The 18,956-nt window shown below is 46.0% G+C and overlaps 1 protein-coding gene and 1 long non-coding RNA gene across 2 annotated transcripts in view; both read left to right on the top strand.

The window, feature by feature from the left end:
• Positions 1–18,956, top strand: part of LOC140399779 (uncharacterized) — a 559,175-nt gene that overhangs the window by 119,419 nt on the left and 420,800 nt on the right. The gene's annotated exons all lie outside the window — the stretch shown is intronic.
• Positions 3,810–18,956, top strand: part of LOC140399778 (probable G-protein coupled receptor 139) — a 34,139-nt gene continuing 18,992 nt past the window's right edge. Inside the window, exon 1 of the mRNA XM_072489264.1 lies at positions 3,810–3,894. The gene's annotated coding sequence lies outside the window, so the exon portion shown is untranslated. The remainder of the gene's footprint in view (positions 3,895–18,956) is intronic.

The raw sequence follows: 18,956 nt of genomic DNA, 5'->3' as shown, positions 1-18,956 counted from the left end.
AACACATCGCAACAAAAACATACACCGACACATAAACTGTTCTTACCCCACAAAAGCACCCGCAGACTCTCCCACATACCTCCACAAACACTAACGCACACACAAACATGCGCCCAAAAACACACCCAAATGCAGCCACGCAAACATTCACGCACATATCCCCCACACACAGCCACACAGAGTGCCACCTTCCCGCACTCAGAGAAACACACAATCACACACACACACACTCACACCAATACACAACCACACACACAGACTACTTCCCGCACACACGCACCCACACACACCCACGCCCTGTACACCAAGATCTCTCTGACCGTCACCACTCTTCAGGGTTCTGCCGTTCACTATATATTCCAGCCCTGCATTTAACCTTCCAAAATGCAGTCGCTCACATTTGCCCGGATTAAACTCCATCTGCCATCTCGCCGCCCAAGCCTCCAAACGATCTACATACTGCTGTCTCCTCTGGCAGTCCTCATCGCTATCCGCAATTCCACCAACTTTTGTGTCGTCCGCAAACTTACTAATCAGACCATTTACATTTTCCTCCAATTCATTCTTATATACTAAGAACAGCAAAGATTCCACTGATCCCTGCGGAACACCACTTGTCACAGCCCTCCAATCAGAAAAGCACCCTTCCATGAATACTCTCTGCCTTCTATGACATAGTCTTTCAATATCCATCATGCCAGCTCACCCCTGATCCCGTGTGACTTCACCTTTTGTACCAGTCTGCCATGAGGGACCTTGTCAAAGGTCTTACTGAAGTCCATATAGACAACAAACACTGCCCTACTTGCATTAAACAACTTTGTGGCCTCCTCGAAAAACTCTGTCAAGTTAATGAGACACGACCTCCCCTTCACAAAACCGTGCTGCCTCTCGATAATATAACCACTGGCTTCAAAATGGGAGTAGATCCTGTCTCGAAGAATCCACTCCAGTATTTTCCTTACCATTGACGTAAGGCTCACCAACCTGTAGGTCCCTGGATTATCCTTGCTACCCTTCTTAAACAGAGGAACAGCATTGGCTAATCTCCAGTCCTCCGGGACATCACCTGAAGACAGTGAGCATCCAAAGATTTCTGTCAAGGCCTCAGCAATTTCCTCTCCTGCCTCCTTCAGTATTCTGGGGTAGATCCCATCAGGCCGTTGGGACTTATCTACCTTAATATTTTTTAAGACACCCAACACCTCGTCTTTTTGGATCTCAATGTGACCAGGATATCTACACACCCTTCTCCAGACTCAACATCCACCAATTCCTTCTCTTTGGTGAATACTGATGCAGAGTATTTATTTAGAACCTCGCCTATTTCCTCTTGCTCCACACATAGATTACTCCCCCCCCCACCCTGTCCATCAGTGAGTCAATCCTTTCCCGAGCTACCCTTTTGCTTTTTATGTACGTGTAAAAAGCCTTGGGATTTCCCTCATCCCTATTTCCGAATGACTTTTCGTGACCCCTTTTAGCGCTCCTGACTCCTTGCTGAGTTCCTTTCTACTTTCCTTATATTCCACAGAGACTTCTGTTCCCAGCCTTCTAGCCCTGATAAATGCCTCATTTTTCATTTCACGAGGTCTACAATATCTCTCGTAACCCAAGAATCCCGAAATTTGCCATATTTATCCCTATTCCCCACAGGAACATGCCGGTCCTGAATTCCTTTTACCTGACATTTGAAAGCCTCCCACGTGTCTGATGTTGATTTACCCCCAAACATCCGCCACAATCTATTTTATTCAGATCTCGCCTAATATTGTTATAATTAGTCTTTCCCCCAATTTAGCACATTCACCCTAGGACCACTCGTATGCTTGTCCAGCAGCACTTTAAAACTTACTGAATTGTGGTCACTGTTCCCGAAATGCTCTCCGACTGAAACTTCTGCACCTGGCAGGGTTCATTCCCCAATCCTAGCTCCTGTACAGCCCCGCCCCTAGTTGGACTATTTATATATTGTTTCAAGAGGCCCTCCTGGATGCTCCTTAGAAACTCAACGCCATCCACCCCCTTAGCACTAAGTGAGTCCCAGTCAATATTGGGGAAGTTGAGGTCTCCCATCACAACAGTCCTGTTGCTTTTAGTCCTTTCTAAAATCTGTCTACCTATCTGCTCCTCTATCTCCCGCTGGCTTTTGGGCCGCCTGTAGTAAACCCCCAACATTGTCACTGCACCCTTCATATTCCTGATCTCTACCCACATAGCCTCGCTGCTCTCTGAGGTAACGTCCCGCAGTACAGGTCTGATACTCTCCTGAACCAGTCGCGCAACTCCTCCACCCTTTTTGCATCCACCTCTATAACGCCTGAAACATCTAAATCCTGGAATATTTAGCTGCCAATCCTAGCATTCCCTCAACCAGGTCTCTGAAATGGCGGCAACAGCATAGTTCCAAGTACTAATCCAAGCTCTGAGTTCACCAACATTTCCTGTTATACTTCTTGCATTAAAACATATGCACTATTTTCCCTGTCTGCTCCGACTATTTTCCCTGTCTGCTCTTCCTCAGTGCCATAGTGGCCTTATTTCCTTGCTCTCCCCCAATCTTTTCACCTTCTGACCTATTGCTCCGGCACCCCCTCCCCCCTGCACACTAGTTTAACCCATCCCGTGTGACACTAGTAAACCTCACGGCCACGATATTTATGCCTCTACAGTTTAGATGCAACCCGTCCTTATACAGGTCACACCTGCCCCAAAAGAGGTCCCATTGGTGCAGATAACTGAAACCATCGCTCCAATGCCAGCTGTTTAGCCACGTGTTTAGCTGCTCGATCTTACTATTCCTAGCCTCACTGGCACGTGGCACAGAGAGTAATCCCGAGACGACAACCCTTAAGGTCCTTTCTTTTAACTCTCTGCCCAGCTCTCTGAACTCTGGCTGCATGACCTCATCCCCTTGTCTGCCTATGTAGTCACTACCAATATGGACCACGACCTCTGTCTGTTTGTCTTCCCCCATCAGGATGCCTGCTACCCGTTCTGAGACATCCTGGACCCTGGCACCATGGAAGCAACATACCATCCTGGAGTCTCTTTCATGTCCACAGAAACGCCTATCTGAGCCCCTAACTATAGAGTCCCCTATGACTATTGCTAATCTGCGCTTTGACTGTCCCTACTGTACATCAGGGACAGCCGTGGTGCCACTGCACTGGCTGCTGCTGTTTTCCCTGATAGGCTATTTCCCCCGACAATATTAAAAGGGATATACCTGATCGAGAGGGGAACTCCTACACTGGCTGCCTGCCTCTTCTGCTGGTCACCCATCTCTATGCCTGCACATTGGGTGCGACCACATTTCTAGAACTGCTATCTATGACGCTTTCCGCCACCTGCCTGCTTCTATGTGCATCGAAATGCTGCTCCAACCGAGGCATGCGGTCTGAAAGGAGCCCCAGTTGGGTGCACTTTCTGCAGATGAATCGATCCGGGACGCTGGAAGCTTTTCGGACCTGCCACATCTCACAGTCAGAGCACTGCACCCCTGACATTACGTTAATTAATTACAAAATACTTTTTTTAAATGTTACTGTTAACTCTATGTTTCCTGTTTATCTGTTTCCGAGCATTAGATTTCTACTAAAAATGTAAAAGCTAAATACAGTACTCTCCGGTCTCTGGCTTAGATACCCATCTAATTTATGATTACGTAATTAATTAATTATGTTTAATTATTTTAACAATGTTTAATTTTTAAATTTATTGCAGATTCCCTACCAGCCAATCAGGTCACAGCTTTCCGGTGACGTCACTTTTCAGAACCCACCCCCTCCCACTCCCAGTCAGATCACTCAGAACAGCAGAATATCCCCGGCTCTCTCTCTCTCTCTCTCTCTCTCTCCTGCTCCCGGAAACGAAGGCCGCTGGAACCGAGGGGTAAGAATTTATATCACTCACCTGTTCCCAAGCTTCTCCCCGGCTATCTCTCTCTCGCTCTCTCTCTCTCTCGCTCTAGCTCTCTCTCCCGCTCCCGAAAATGAAGGCCGCTGGAACCTGGGGGTGAGATTATATATCACCTACCTTCCCAGGGTGCTCCCTGGTTTTCTCCCTGCTTCCCGGAATGCATTATGGATCTCTCCCTGTTGATTACCAGTTACAAAGCCAAACGATGGAAACAGAACAAAAAGGGAAACAGCACCTCCTCCCACTCCGTGCCGAATGATCACACTGCCCAAATTAACAAGTTCCAATTCCCACTCTGGCTGTGTCTCACTCACTCAGGGTGTCTCGCCTTCACCTGCGCAAAGCTTACTGCGTGAGTTTTCTGTCTGTCTTTTATCGAGGAGTCAGCTCAACAAGATGAGTCACACTATGTAAGCTTCAAACAGAAGAATACAATGTGCACAATTGTGCCACTAAACAGACCTCGGGTGACTGACAGATAGCTGCCTCTCAGCAATTAGTGTTGGGGCAGCTTCAGCAAATCAGACACTGAGCTGCACACTGACCTTTTAGCTGAAAAACTGAAAAACAGTTTTGAAGATTTCAATTCGCCACTTTCCTCTTAACTGTTCAATGACCACACTGCCCACATTACCAAGTTCCAATTCCCACCTTGGCTGTGTCTCACTCCCTCAGGATGTGTCTTCTTCACCTGAGCAAAGCTTGGGTGTGGGTGTGTGCGTAAGGCAGGAAACCTGTGTTGGAATGTGGGCGAGCATGCGTTTGGATATGTGTGTCTGAGAGTATGGGTGTGGGTTTGTGTGCATGTGGGTGGGTGGGTATATGTGAGAATGTTTGCACGATATATGTGTGTGTGTGTGTGCGTGGGTGTCTGTGGGTGCGAGTGTGTGTTTGTATATGTGTCTGAGGAAGTGTATGCATATTTTTGTGGGTGTGTTTGTGGGAAAGCCTGTGGGTGTGTATGTGGGTATGAGTGTGTGTGTGTCTGCGTCTTTGTGATTGGCTGTGCATCTGTGAGGGTGTATGTTGGTTTGTAGTGTTGGTTTGATTCTGTGGGCTTGTGTCCTGTCTGTGTTGGGGGTTGTTTTCATCCAATGTGTCCGTGTGACTGTATGAGAGTGTGTGTATGCGTAGTGGTGCATGTGTGTGTATGTGTGGGTAGGCTTGTGTGTGATGTGTGCATACTTCTTTGTGTGTGAATTTTTGTTTATATATGTTGCTGTGTGTGGGTGTGTGTGTGAGTGGGTATGCGTTTCAAGGAGGGTGTCTGCGTCTTTGTGTGGGCGTGTGGGTGTAAGATTGTTCGTGGTGTGTGAGTGTTGGTATGTGTGGGTGAGAATGTTTGGGAGTTATTTGTGAGGGCGTGTGTGGGTGCGTGTGTCTGTATGTGTTCGTGTGTGTGTGCTTGTGTATGGGGAAATGTGTCTGCGTTGACGGATGTATGTGGGTGCATTTATGGCTGTATTTGAGTGGGGGGTACTGTGGGTGTCAGGATGTGTTTTTGAGGGCGTGTCTGCATGAGCGGGTATATTTGTGTGTGTGAGTGTGTGTTTGTGGGCGTGCCCGTGTGAGGGCATGTTTGTGTAAGTGTGGTTGCATGGTTTCAAATTTAGTTGTGTATTTTGGGGGAATATTTTTGGGCGTACGGGTCTGTGTGTTTGAGGCGGGGAATTTGTGTTCTGTGTTTGTTGAGTCTGTGTGGATGTATGTGAGTATGGGTGGATGTGTGACTGCATGTCTCTGAGTATGGGTCTGTGCAGGGAAATGTGTGGCTCTGTCGCTGAGTGGCTGGGTGTATGTGGGAGGTGTGTGCGTGTGTGCGAGGGACTGTGCCTGACATATTTGCGCGAGTGTATTTGTGTGGGTGTGTGTTAGGCTGTGAGGCTGTGTTTGGGCGTGTGTATACGTGCGTGTGAGTGAGTCGGTTTGCAAGTGTGTTGGTCAGAAGAGGTGTGTGTGTGTACCGCTGTGTGTGCGCGGTTGTGAGGATGGATGATGGGTGTGGGTGTGAGTCTATGTGGCTGTGTGACTGCATGTATGTGGGTATGGGTCTGTGTATGGGCATGTCTGTGGGTGTGTCTGGTTGTGTGTGAGCGAGTGGGTGGCTGTATGTGGAATTGCGTGTGCATGTGTGTGAGGGTATGTGTGCGTGGGCGTGCTTGTGGGTTTGTGGGTGTGTGTGAGGGTGTCGATGAAATCATAATAAGGACAAATTCCTCGAGGTTCGAATTAAGGTAATTTATTTACACAAATATATTTGCAGAAAGAGTGTTCCAGCTGCAAAGCCAGTGCACTGCACTCTGAGATTCGATTGAAGACAGCATATTTGTGTAGTCTGAAATAACAGCTTGACATAAACAGGCAAGTTTATATTAAAGAGACCTTGGAAAGCACGTAAGATGAAATACATAGTACGCATGTTATTGCCCTTGGCTAAAACGACTCGAGTACACATTTTGTTATCTTTCGGAGGACAATGTGTTTTCATAATAAGGCCGAGATCATAATATTAAGCAGTATTTCATTTATGTTACTTGACCTACTTATTTTAATTCAAAGGCAGTGTTGAACTATAGTCAAGTATTTCTCAGCATGCTTCTAAATTGGCAACTCATTAATTTCCCTTCCACAATTCCCTCCTTGTTGATCTTTTGATCAACACCTTTTAGTAAATTATCGTATAGGGTGGGTTATAATGTAAGGGGAACTGACGTATGACAGTTCCTCGCGTGCTTTGAGCCTGGTAGCAGGGAGGCAAGGCCATCGTACAATAAAAATATCTTGAGCAACATTAAAACTGTAACCATACGACAAGCAATATTACAATGGTGATTATAATCCAGAATACAATCCTCTGCCCTGACGATCCTCACCACCCAAAGCCAAAGTCCCATCCCGCCTTTTCATGTAATCTTGTCATCTCTCTACGAATGTAATCCACCAGATTATCATTTTTTTCTGAGTTATCTGAGATGTATGTGCAACAGTCAATTCCAATCAGGGCACAAGTGCCTCCCTTTTCAGCTAACAAGAACTCAAGAGCCCTTCTATTCTGCAGGGCAACCACTCTTGTAGCAAACATCTCAGTTTCTATCTGGTTAACAGGTTTTGCAGTGTCATTAGCTACCTGCTCAAGGATGTCTCACAGTTCGCGTAGTTCGTATGTATTAGTGGCAATTCCTAAAGTGGAATCACTATTCCCAGCATTTGTGCCAATGTCATAATACATTGTGTCGTCCTGTGATGGGGATGGTCCTGCAATTGCTGAATGCGATGCACATAAGGGACTACCTATGTCAAATAGCAGGAGCCTTCCCAAAACGTTCTGGTAAGGCCACAGATAAAATACGTGCCGTTATATGCGGTCAGGTTTCCTTTACTATCAGTCATCATTCGTCTAATCGATCCCCTCCCAGGAGCATCCACTAGTTTGATTTTCAATTCCCGAACAATCAAAGATGAATAGTCCTTTAGGTGTAAGGTTGAACATAGGGGGTTGCCAATTCAAAGTCTGATCACACTGACTCGTGCTGCTGAGTGGGTCCCATATGTTTTATGATTCTTAAAGCATATACTTCCTTTTGGGACTCCAGTATAATTGGGAAGGATCAACCAGGGCGGTTGACGTGTTACATTAAACGTAGGCCCCCACCATTCCTCACAGCTGTTCATATCGTATCCAGCTAATCTCCAATCTAACATATTCTGTGTATCGTTACCATGTCTTGTACTATTTTGTCCTAGAGCCCTTTCTCCTATTTCTTAGCAGGTGAATGGGATAGGTCGCACAGGGAAGCTCTCGCCCAAGCATCTGGGAGTTTGTGTACAAACCCAACAACTAAATTTGTTTACCCTCTCTGCGTATGAGTGAGACATGTATATTAAGGTGTTAGTATGCAGTTTACCCTTTACATGATGTTGGATTAATATGATAATATAAAAACATCAACACCGTCATTCTCTTCAAGTTAGCGTCTCACTAGTACTCTCAAAGTTCCTTATGATATAGTTTACACGAGTTGCGTGGATCCTATCTGGCTTTTCTTTAATTTAACGGCTGTTCGGGTTGTTAGCAGCACTTGGTAGGGTATATTCCACCTAGGAGAAAAATAATCTTTGTTTAGTGCTTTCACATCCACTTGATCTCCAGGTGTAAAGGGTGTATATTTACCTATTTTGGATGCATCTGAGGCCTGTCGCACCTTTTCATTTTTTTTTCAGCGGTTTCACACATGGCCTGTGTTATTGAAAATATGGAAAGATGTGTAATTGGAAACATGGAAGTCTGGCAATATCTGGTCTGAGAGAAACATGAGAGAATACAGGGAACGATCCCACAAAGGGTTAACAGCAGCTGCCAGGGAAGGATTGTAAAATGCAGATATCCTTGGTCAAGCGATCTTAGCAAACAAGACAAACAGGACTTTGAATGAAGCCAAAAACAATGGCTCACACCTTCATTGAAAGTAACTATCTTAGTAAGGATCTGGAAAAGCATGGATGAGGTTCAGTTGAATTTGGTGATAATTCTAGGTGTGAAAATTTGCTAATACCAGGTAAATTAAAGAAAACTGGAGATTATCAGTCGAAGAGAAACTTAATTCAAAGCCAATATCAAAGTCAAAATTGAGCTGAGGACAATTGGAAAATAAAACTATAGAAATGACGGGTATTAAAAGTAAAACCTCTTGAAGTCAAAGCATTTTGAACATCACAAAGGAAACAATGTACTCAGATCTATGAGATGAAGTCATGTCAAAATGAACACTGAGTTGGATTAAAAGGTTTAGATCAAAGAAACATTTTACAATCAAAGAAAATAAGAGTTACTTCACAATAACATCATAAAAACTTAATTGTTAGAAAGCAAATATAAACCTCGAGACCAGAGCAGGAACTACCCAGAACCAGAACTCAGGGAGAGAGAGAGAGGAGAGAAGCAGCCAGACAGAATACAGTCAGCTCGGTCATGGGAAAGAGACAGGGCAGAGCAGCCGAGCTAAAATAGCTAAGTACATCTAAGGAAGACTAGAATTTAAAGAGTAGGCAGATTCAGCTCAGAGATAGCTCTCACAGCTCGGTCCATGGGAAAGATAGGTCACAGCAAATGAGCTCATCAGCGAATACATTTAAAGAAGACCAGATTTTAAAAAGAAGATTGATTGTCACGTTGGGCCTGAAGGTCCCTTCAACCAACCAGAAGGATCCAGAAGCAAGATCTTTTTACTTTTCTGTAAAGGCAGTGATTGCATCTTTTAGAAAAAGAGAAAAAAAAATAATAATAAAATAACTTAAAAGTGTTAACCTGAAACAGTGGTTATTAGTCTACTTTACTTACTTAGCAATGCGGGACCCAGGATCGATGCTACTAAGTAGTAAGTAGATGAAATCTTCGATGAAGGTATGGGTTATACCAGGGGATAACTTGAAAATATAGTTTGACCTGAATAGCACCCACTGAAGCTTGCATCCGAGTCGGGGAGTGAGAATCCCTGATCATCATTTAGAATGTCGGCCCTTTTTGGTATAGGGGGACTTCAAAGAATAGTGGTGAGTTTTCAAAAACAGCTGGGCATATTTTAGTGATGTCTCATCTGCCCATATTAAGGCTGCTGCCGCTGGAGTCATTGCGGGATTTGTTCCAGTTGTCATGGGACGTTCCATTAATTTTTCAAACGGGGTTCAACCCGTATTACGATTTTTCTGATTTCTCAGTGCATGCATTACTATGGGTATGGCATCTGGCCATAGCAGCCCATTTTGTTGACACACTTTTGTAACTGCAATTGTAATTATTCCACCCGCCCTTTCCACCATTCCTCAGGCTTGTGGCTGATATGGTGTACGGAATTTGCAATCAAATCCATGGCTTCTGTTAGGGTTTGGTCAATTTGCAAGTGAAATGAGTTCCCCTGCCACTGTCAATAACCATTTGTATCCCAAACCTAGGTATTATTTCCTTTAACATAATATTTACCACTGTTCTAGCATCATCTCTTTTGGTTGGAAAAGCCTCTACCGACCGTGAAAACATGTCCACTATCACCGATCATTCCTTTGACAAATCAAACATGTGTGGGCTACTTTTCAAATTGTTACCGTAATACCTCGAGCATAGCATTGTTGACATATGGCATTTGCCATTCCTCCTTTGCCCACATGAGCCTACCCATGGGCAAGGCGACACAGTGGCAAAAACAGACTTCTGGGGCATACTGCGCGGGTATCTGGGTGGATCCAGATTTGATGATTGTCTTGATAGCAACCTGCTTTTAGCCAAGAGCGATGCTCCTGTAGAGAGGCTTGCTCCTGTGCCTGTTTTAACTTTGGTTCTGTTATGGTCGGTGGAAGTTCAACTGCAGCCGGTTGCAGTTGTGGCTGCTTTTTGAGAGCCAATTCCTTTGCCATTTTATCAGCAAATCTATTGCCGCATGAGACTTCGCGTCTGCGGTAGTATGCGCCTCACACTTTAAAATGGCCATATTGCTGGGTAGCTGAACAGCACCTAGTAAATTTAAAACCAATTTAGCATGTTTAATAGGTTGGCTGGAGGAAGTTATGAATCTTCTGTTTTTCCATAATTGTCCAAAATCATGTTCTACCCCAAAAGCGGATCGGGAATCAGTATAAATATTGACTTTTATTTTTAGCGAGAATACATGGTTTAGTAAGGGCAAACTATTTGGCCGCTTGAGCAGACGTTCCCGGAGGCAGAGCAAAAGGTTCCACTATCTTGAATGGAGTTACGATTGCGTAGCCGGCCAGGAGGGTCATATCATTTGGTCGGTTTGCTGACCCATTTGTGAGAAAGATGATGTCTGGATTTTCTAGTGGGTGACTCAATAAATCGGGTCGAGGTGGCTTCAACGAATTGTAAACAGTCATGACCACATATACGTTCTGCTTCCGAGGGCGCGGGCAAGAGTGCAGCAGAGTTGACAGCTGGCGCTCGCGTGTAGGTAAAGTTGGTTTTAGCGAGGATTACTTCGTACCCTGTCTGTCGAGCCGCAGTAGAATGCTGTGTTGCGAGTGAATTAAGCAGCAGCAGAACTGATTTTCTTCAACTCTGGCCGCTGTGGCTGCTAATGCTCTTCAGCAACTCGGCATACTCATTACCATAGCACATAGGGCCACCGAGTAATAGGCAAAGGGTCGTTTCACTCCTCCATGCTCGTGCACCAGGACCCCTTTTGCAAATCCCCTGCTTCATTCACATATAAAGTAAAGGGCTTGGTGAAATTAGGAAGTCCCAAAGCAGTGGCGTTAATCATGGCTTAGAACATTGAACATAGAACATTACAGCGCAGTACAGGCCCTTCGGCCCTCGATGTTGCGCCGAACTGTGAAACCACTCTAAAGCCCATCTACACTATTCCCTTATTGTCCATATGTCTATCCAATGGCCATTTGAATGCCCTTAGTGTAGGCGAGTCCACTACTGTTGCAGGCAGGGCATTCCAAGACCTTACTACTCTCTGAGTAAAGAACCTACCTCTGACATCTGCCCTGTATCTATCTCCCCTCAATTTATAGCTATGTCCCCTCGTGCTAGACATCACCATCCGAGGAAAAAGGGTCTCACCGTCCAACATATCCAATCCTCTGATCATCTTGTATGCCTTAATTAAGTCACCTTTTAACCCTTTTCACTCTAACGAAAACAGTCTCAAGTCCCTCAGCCTTTCTTCGTAAGATCTTCCCTCCATACCTGTCAACATTCTAGTAAATCTCCCCTGCACCCTTTCCAATGCTTCCACATCCTTCCTATAATGCGGCGACCAGAATTGCACGCAATACTCGAAATGCGACCGCACCAGAGTTTTGTACAGCTGCAACATGACCTCATGGCTCCGAAACTCAATCCCTCTACCAATAAAAGCTAACACACCGTACGCCTTCTTAACAACCCTCTCAACCTGGGTGGCAACTTTCAGGGATCTATGTACATGGACACCGAGCTCTCTCTGCTCAGCCACACTGCCAAGAATCTTACCATTAACCCAGTGCTCTGTCTTCCTGTTATTCCTTCCAAAATGAATCACCTCACACTTTTCTGAATTAAACTCTATTTGCCACCTCTCAGCCCAGCGCTGCAGCTTATCTATGTCCCTCCGAAACTTGTAGCATCCTTCCGCACTGTCCACAACTCCACCGACTTTAGTGTCATCTGCAAATTTACTCACCAATCCTTCTACACCCTCCTCCAGGTCATTGATAAAAATTACAATCAGCATGGCCCCAAAACAGATCCTTGTGGCACACCACTAGTAACTGGACTCCAGTCTGAACATTTCACATCAAGCACCATCAATTGTCTTTTTCCAGCTAGCCAATTTCTGATCCAAACTGATCACCCTGAATCTCATGCCTCCGTATTTTCTGCAGTAGCCTACCGTGGGGAACCTTATCAAACGTTTTACTGAAATCCATATACACCACATCAACTGCTTTACCCTCATCCACCTGTTTGGTCACCTTCTCAAAGAACTCAATACGGTTTGTGAGGCACGACCTACCATTCACAAAACCGTGCTGACTATCAAGTTACAAAATGCTTGCTCCCTCTCTGGGGTCCAGGTCACAACTGAAGGGGCATCCTGTTGGGTAGCCTTGCGCAGTACTGCGTCCATCTCTCTATAATCCTGTATCCACTGCCTGCAATAGCCTATCATGCCGAGCAAGGTGAGGATTTTCTTTTTCGTACGCTGAATTGCAACCCTTGCTGCAGCCTGTATTCTTTCAGACCCAAGCCTCCGCTGCCCTTGGTGAAGCTGAAATCCCAAATACTGAACTGTCTCCTGACAGAATTGCAGCTTGTCCATTGAGGTCCTATGCCCTCTTTCTGCCAGATGTGACAATAACAAAAGGGTATCCTGTTGGCAAGTTAAACCCTTCTCTGATTCCAATTAGAAATCCTATTGTAACAGCATTGAGCCGGACGACAACTGGCACTCACCCAAGTCTCTTTCAACCGCCGCAGCAAATACTACCGGGCTTTCTGTGTAGCTCTGCGGGAGGCGCGACGAAGTGTACTGCTGATTCCGATGAGTAAAAGCAAATAGATATTGACTGTCCGGGTGCAATGGTATGGAGAAAAAGGCTGAGCATAAATCTATGACAGAGAAGGTGTCTGCTGTTGGTGGTATAGAAGATAAAATAACGTTTGTGTCCAGCAGCAATGGGGCAATTGGGATAACAATTTTATTGACGGCTCTGAGATCTTGCACAAATCGCCACTCGTTGGTCTTCCTACTTTTGGAATGGGGAGCATAGGGGTGTTACGGGGGCTTTGTGTTCTCTTCAGCACCCCTTGCTGTAATAGTGCATTGGTCACTCCCTCTATCCCTTTTTCTGCTTCCGGTGCCAACCTGTATAGTTTTAAGCAGGGCAGGGCAACGTTCTTCTGTAACTGCACCCTGTGCACTAGGGCAGAATGTACATTTCCACCATGATTTTTATGCTGGGCCCGTAGATGTGCCAGTACCTGGGCCAGGATTGAAGGGAGTAAATGATGGCTCTCTCGGGGCGTTTGTTGTCTTTCAAGTGCAGCGGGCCATTGTTCATCTTTCCAAGTCACTCTTCCCTCCTGTTTGCCATAAAACTCTACCAGGCAATTTCGTCCGTCTATTTCAACATCAACCTGATGTATGACTTTTTTCTTTCTGACCCCTTTCATCAGTACTCCCATTTACTTTGCCTTAGCGGGATGTCTGACGGCCAATGTTAAATGGGGTTCTGAAGTTAATCCCATCCTAAAGAGGTCCCTCTGACTATTGGTCAACTGTACGAACATTCCTAATCCCAAAACACCAGAAAAAGAAATGGGGTGACATGCAATGTTGTCTGCCTTCCTAGGTGACGTTGCGCTTGTAAATTGTGTGCGGGCTCATTCTCACGAGCAGACCAAGCCGTACAGTGGGCCACTCTGCTCTCTCGGCTGGTATCTATCAGGTATTTTAATAGTTGCGCCCAAGGGTCGGTAAGCTTTTGTACGGCTTCCTGTAGTTGTTTAACGATGGTGCTGTAAAGGTTAATGCCCAGCTGCCAGCAATATAACACAGACACAGAGCGATCTGGCTCTTGGTCAGAAGCTATTAAATGTAATAACTGATGAGCTCGTATCTCAGGTAGTTCCATAAACAAGCCACTGTTAGTGCAAAGTATTATTGCCCCCAATTTTCAGAGTGTCTGTCTGCCAAGCAGAGGGGGAGGTGTACAAAGAACAAAGAACAAAGAAATGTACAGCACAGGAACAGGCCCTTCGGCCCTCCAAGCCCGTGCCGACCATACTGCCCGACTAAATTACAATATTCTGCACTTCCTGGGTCCGTATCCTTCTATTCCCATCCTATTCATATATTTGTCAAGATGCCCCTTAAATGTCCCCATCGTCCCTGCTTCCACTACCTCCTCCGGTAATGAGTTCCAGGCACCCACTACCCTCTGCGTAAAAAACTTGCCTCGTACATCTACTCTAAACCTTGCCCCTCTCACCTTAAACCTATGCCCCCTAGTAATTGACCCCTCTACCCTGGTGAAAAGCCTCTGACTATCCACTCTGTCTATGCCCCTCATAATTTTGTATACCTCTATCAGTTCGCCCCTCAACCTCCTTCGTTCCAGTGAGAACAAACCGAGTTTATTCAATCGCTCCTCATAGCTTATGCCCTCCATACCAGGCAACATTCTGGTAAATCTCTTCTGCACCCTCTCTAAAGCCTCCACATCCTTCTGGTAGTGTGGCGACCAGAATTGAACACTATACTCCAAGTGTGGCCTAACTAAGGTTCTATACAGCTGCAACATGACTTGCCAATTCTTATACTCAATGCCCCGGCCAATGAAGGCAAGCATGCCGTATGCCTTCTTGACTACCTTCTCCACCTGTGTTGCCCCTTTCAATGACCTGTGGACCTGTACTCCTCGATCTCTTTGACTTTCAATACTCTTGAGGGTTCTACCATTCACTGTATATTCCCTACCTGCATTAGCCCTTCCAAAATGCATTACCTCACATTTGTCCGGATTAAACTCCATCCGCCATCTCTCCGCCCAAGTCTCCAGACAATCTAAATCCTGCTGTATCCTCAGACAGTCCTCATCGCTATCCGCATTTCCACCAACCTTTGTGTCGTCTGCAAACTTACTAATCAGACCAGTTACATTTTCCTCCAAATCATTTATATATACTACAAACAGCAAAGGTCCCAACACTGATCCCCGTGGAACACCACTGGTCACAGCCCTCCAATTAGAAAAGCATCCCTCCATTCCTACCCTCTGCCTTCTATGGCCTAGCCAGTTCTGTATCCACCTTGCCAGTTCACCCCTGATCCCGTGTGACTTCACCTTTTGTACTAGTCTACCATGAGGGACCTTGTCAAAGGCCTTACTGAAGTCCATATAGACAACATCTACTGCCCTACCTGCATCAATCATCTTAGTGACCTCCTCGAAAAACTCTATCAAGTTAGTGAGACACGACCTCCCCTTCACAAAACCGTGCTGCCTCTCACTAATACATCCATTTGCTTCCAAATGGGAGTAGATCCTGTCTCGAAGAATTCTCTTCAGTAATTTCCCTACCACTGAAGTAAGGCTCACAGGCCTGTAGTTCCCGGGATTATCCTTGCTACCCTTCTTAAACAGAGGAACAACATTGGCTATTCTCCAGTCCTCCGGGACATCCCCTGAAGACAGCGAGGATCCAAAGATTTCTGTCAAGGCCTCAGCAATTTCCTCTCCAGCCTCCTTCAGTATTCTGGGGTAGATCCCATCAGGCCCTGGGGACTTATCTACCTTAATATTTTTTAAGACACCCAACACCTCGTCTTTTTGGATCACAATGTGACCCAGGTTATCTACACCCCCTTCTCCAGACTCAACATCTACCAATTCCTTCTCTTTGGTGAATACTGATGCAAAGTATTCATTTAGTACCTCGCCCATTTCCTCTGGCTCCACACATAGATTCCCTTGCCTATCCTTCAGTGGGCCAACCCTTTCCCTGGCTACCCTCTTGCTTTTTATGTACGTGTAAAAAGCCTTGGGATTTTCCTTAACCCTATTTGCCAATGACTTTTCATGACCCCTTCTAGCCCTCCTGACTCCTTGCTTAAGTTCCTTCCTACTTTCCTTATATGCCACACAGGCTTCGTCTGTTCCCAGCCTTTTAGCCCTGACAAATGCCTCCTTTTTCTTTTTGACGAGGCCTACAATATCACTCGTCATCCAAGGTTCCCGAAAATTGCCGTATTTATCTTTCTTCCTCACAGGAACATGCCTGTCCTTTCAACTGACACTTGAAAGCCTCCCACATGTCAGATGTTGATTTGCCCTCAAACATCCGCCCCCAATCTATGTTCTTCAGTTCCCTCCTAATATTGTTATAATTAGCCTTCCCCCAATTTAGCACATTCATCCTCGGACCACTCTTAACCTTGTCCACCAGTACTTTAAAACTTACTGAATTGTGGTCACTCTTACCGAAATGCTCCCCTACTGAAACATCTACCACCTGGCCGGGCTCATTCCCCAATACCAGGTCCAGTACCGCCCCTTCCCTAGTTGGACTGTTTACATATTGTTTTAAGAAGCCCTCCTGGATGCTCCTTACAAACTCCGCCCCGTCTAAGCCCCTGGCACGAAGTGAGTCCCAGTCAATATTGGGGAAGTTGAAGTCTCCCATCACCACAACCCTGTTGTTTTTACTCTTTTCCAAAATCTGTCTACCTATCTGCTCCTCTATCTCCCGCTGGCTGTTGGGAGGCCTGTAGTATACCCCCAACATTGTGACTGCACCCTTCTTATTCCTGATCTCTACCCATATAGCCTCACTGCCCTCTGAGGTGTCCTCTCGCAGTATAGCTGTGATATTCTCCCGAACAAGTAGCGCAACTCCGCCTCCCCTTTTACATCCCCCTCTATCCCGCCTGAAACATCTAAATCCTGGAACGTTTAGCTGCCAATCCTGCCCTTCCCTCAACCAGGTCTCTGTAATGGCAACAACATCATAGTTCCAAGTAGTAATCCAAGCTCTAAGTTCATCTGCCTTACCCGTAATGCTCCTTGCATTAAAACATATGCACTTCAGGCCACCAGACCCGCTGTGTTCAGCAACTTCTCCCCGTCTGCTCTGCCTCAGAGCCACACTGTCCCTATTCCCTAGTTCTCCCTCAATGCTCTCACCTTCTGACCTATTGCTCCCGTGCCCACCCCCCTGCCATACTAGTTTAAACCCTCCCGTGTGACACTAGCAAACCTCGCGGCCAGGATATTTATGCCTCTCCGGTTTAGATGCAACCCGTCCATCTTATACAGGTCACACCTGCCCCGGAAGAGCTCCCAGTGGTCCAGATAACGGAAACCCTCCCTCCTACACCAGCTGTTTAGCCACGTGTTTGTCTGCTCTATCTTCCTATTTCTAACCTCACTGGCACGTGGCACAGGGAGTAATCCCGAGATTACAACCCTCGAGGTCCTGTCTTTTAACTTTCTGCCTAGCTCCCTGAACTCCTGCTGCAGGACCTCATGCCCCTTCCTGCCTATGTCGTTAGTACCAATATGTACAACGACCTCTGCCTGTTTGCCCTCCCCCTTCAGGATTCCCTCTACCCGTTCGGAGACATCCTGGACCCTGGCACCAGGGAGGCAACATACCATCTTGGAGTCTCTTTCACGTCCACAGAAGCGCCTATCTGTGCCCCTGACTATAGAGTCCCCTATTACTATTACTCTTCTGCGCTTTGACCCTCCCTTCTGAACATCAGAGCCAGCCGTGGTGCCACTGCTCTGGCTGCTGCTGTTTTCCCCTGATAGGCTATCCCCCCCGACAGTATCCAAAGGGGTATACCTGTTCGAGAGGGGGACAACCACAGGGGATTCCTGCACTGACTGCCTGCCCTTTCTGGTGGTCACCCATTTCTCTGCCTGCACCTTGGGTGTGACCACATTTACATAACTGCGATCTATGACGCTTTCCGCCACCTGCATGCTCCTAAGTGCATCCAATTGCTGCTCCAACCGAACCATGCGGTCTGTGAGGAGCTGCAGTTGGGTACACTTTCTGCAGATGAAGCCATCCGGGAAGCTGGAAGCCTCCCGGACCTGCCACATCTCACAGTCAGAGCACAGCACCCCTCTAACTGACATTGCGTCAATTCATTAAAATTAAAATGTGTCTTTTTTTTTAATACTTTTTTTTTTAAATTGCAAAGATACTGTCAACTATCTGTTTCCTAGCACTAGATTTCTAATAGAAATGCGATAGCTAACTATAATACTCTCCGATCTCTGGCTTAGATATCCTCTAAATTATAATTAAGTTATGATGTTTAATTAGTTCCCAAATACTCAATTTTTTTTTTTTTTCATTGAGGTTCGAATCCCAACCAGCCACTCAGGTCACAGCTTTTCTGTGATGTCACTTCAGTTTCCCCCCTGACACACACAATTTGAAAAAAGGTATAAAAGTAAAAATCACTTACTTACCTTCTGAGTGTCTGAGATGTTCTCAGGTTCTCTCGCTGACAAAGACTGCTCCTCCACCTCCGATCCTTGACCTGCACAATGCTAATAATATAATAATATGATATGGCACTATGTAGTTTTTGAAATAATCATAGTATCGACCAGGGGGATATAATCAATTTCCAGGTTAGTCGGCGTGATACAGGCTCCGTCATGGGAATGCCGGCTACTCCCCACAGTGACAACAGAGGACTCGCTGGGAGTTAGTTCCACGGACGACATAGTAGCGCCGGTATCGACCAGAAGGTCCACCTAATGAACTCCTATTTTAGCCGTTGTCATAGGTTCGTCTCTTACTGAGTTGGACAGTCTGATCGTGGCCGCTTGTACCACCTTTTCTCCGTGGCACCCTTATTGGTTTTGATCAGGGTCCGGGTCAGATTACGTAAAGGGAGGCGGGGGAGAGGGCATGTGTCCAAGTGGGACGTCTCCTTCCTGTGGGTTAAAGTTATATTCATGAGCCCAATGTCACTTTGCCCCGCATCTTCTACATTGAGCGTGGGATT

Source organism: Scyliorhinus torazame, chromosome 23 (assembly GCF_047496885.1).
Source record: "Scyliorhinus torazame isolate Kashiwa2021f chromosome 23, sScyTor2.1, whole genome shotgun sequence".
Lineage (NCBI taxonomy): Eukaryota > Metazoa > Chordata > Chondrichthyes > Carcharhiniformes > Scyliorhinidae > Scyliorhinus > Scyliorhinus torazame.
Note: the sequence above shows the minus strand (reverse complement) of the source record. Positions and strands in the feature narration are given on the sequence as shown.